This window comes from Triticum dicoccoides, chromosome 1A, assembly GCF_002162155.2.
Source record: "Triticum dicoccoides isolate Atlit2015 ecotype Zavitan chromosome 1A, WEW_v2.0, whole genome shotgun sequence".
In the NCBI taxonomy this organism is placed as follows: domain Eukaryota; kingdom Viridiplantae; phylum Streptophyta; class Magnoliopsida; order Poales; family Poaceae; genus Triticum; species Triticum dicoccoides.
This window is the reverse complement of record NC_041380.1, coordinates 558,218,926-558,221,017: the sequence shown is the minus strand read 5'-3', so window position 1 is coordinate 558,221,017 and position 2,092 is coordinate 558,218,926.

Sequence of the window (2,092 nt, the reverse complement as noted above, 5' to 3'; positions counted from 1 at the left end):
TTCCTCTCTCCTAACCTAAATGGTTATCTACGTTATATCCTGTCATGGATATCATGCTCTGTTTGTCCTTGGGAAGGAAATACCCCTGAAATATGTGTTTTAACACATTTTCCTTTCCATTGTTCTGTTTAATCTGATAATCATATTTTCCTTTCCATTGTTTGGTTTAACCTTTCTTGTGATCTACATGACCTAAGCGGTAATATTCTCCTGCTTATGTAAACACCTCGTGGTACCGCTCTGTCAGTAAGACCTTGTTACTATTGTTGATGACATTCCGGTAGCCACCGATGGACGAGAACCTTGCCTATTGGCCCGCCTCGTTCAACGAGCAGGAAAATGGTTCTCTTCGTCCCTCGCCCTTGGTATCGATGTTGTTGCCGACATAACAGATAGGCTACCCTTTGACACGCCTTACTATCGTGACCGTGCAAGATGACGGCCCCCTTCCTACTTTCAACCACATGGTGGGCCCATAACCCACAGTTCCACAGGATCGAAACCTAACTCTCCTGTGCTTCCCTGATGCCAAAGTTGTTCCTCGCTCTTGGCGTCGTATGTAACTCATGAGGCACCTTCCTAGTGATCAATTCTGGTATCCTACGCAATACTTATTCCCGTTGCTTGAACCCCTTTCAGACTTTGTTTCAGGCATCGAACGATTGCCTACCCACTTGAAACTTCCCATAATAACTCCTTACTTTGCTCTCGATATTTTCGGAGGTTTCAATTCGAGAGTTACTTTCCGCCTCCCTCCCCGATGTTATCTACCAAATAGTCAACCTTGCCGAGGCCCGTTCTCCCGGAATACTCCCCCTTTATTCTTTCGTTAGTACGATGGAGTTTCCAAAGAAAGGATGCCGACTTCATCTTAATGACCTGAAGCAGAAAAATGAAGACATCAATGTAATGGATCGACCACTTCGAGAAGAGCAACCAAGACCGAGAAGATTCGTTAGAATTTCGTAACCCAAACCTTTCCCCTTTACTCCCCTCTTAAATCTCGGGACGAGATTTCTTGTAGTGGAGGAGAATTGTGACGCCCGGATAATCAAGCTACAGTAACCTCTGTTAATGATGCCACATCACCACTCTTACTATTGCTAACCTCGCAATGATTCGAAACATTTTCAAATTCAAATTCAAATTAATGTCAAGCGACAAAGTTTTCAAAATATTAAACTAAAATGTTGGAGTGTGCAGTTAAATGCCTAGGTGATTATAGTGCAACAAACACCCTTTTTGAAAATGTCTAAATATATTAAAATGAAATAAAACAGAAAAGTGAAATAAATAAAAGGAAAAGACAAATCTAACTAAAAATAAAAAGAGGCACCCCCCCCACTGGGCCATCTATGGCCCAGCTGGCCAGCCCAACTGGGCAAAGGCCCAGCCGACTGGCCCAGCCGGCCGACCCAGCCCCCTCCATATCCCCACCAGGGAGGAAACCCTAACCCACGACCCACCTCACTCCCCCCCCCCGACGCCACCTCTCCCCCCTCCCGATCCAGATTGGATCGGGATCGAACCACCCCGCTCCCCTGACGACGCCCGCTTCTCCGGACCTCCACCCCGTCGAACGCCGCCCCCTGCCTCCTCCCAGGCGCCCCCCACTCGACTGGACGAGGAGGGGCTAGATCCCGCGCCCCCCAACGCGCCTCGGCGCCGCCCGTCACCGCCGGACTGCCTCGTCCCCGCTTCTCCCTCGCGCAACTCCCTCCCCGAGTTGGGCATCGTCGCCGTCGCCCCGCTACTCCGGCCCTTCCCCGAGCGCGCCTTTGCACATCTACAAGGCTATGTGAGCCCCCTTCTCTTCCCCTCTCTTCCCTGGCGGATCCGCCGTCGCGTCCGCACGCGCATACTCGCCGCCCGTGCTGCTTCCGCTCCCTGCGCACCACGCCGGACCGCGCCCGCGGCTGACGCCGTCGGTGCTCTCTGCTGCGCCCGTGCGTCACCTGCGCGCCGGACCTCCCCTGACCCGCACTCCCCGCCCCCTCGCAGCTCCGTGCCTCGCCACGGCTCCCGCGCACCCCCGCGTCCGACGACCCAACCATGGCGCCCCTCGCCTTGCGCCCCACCTCGTCGCCTCGTC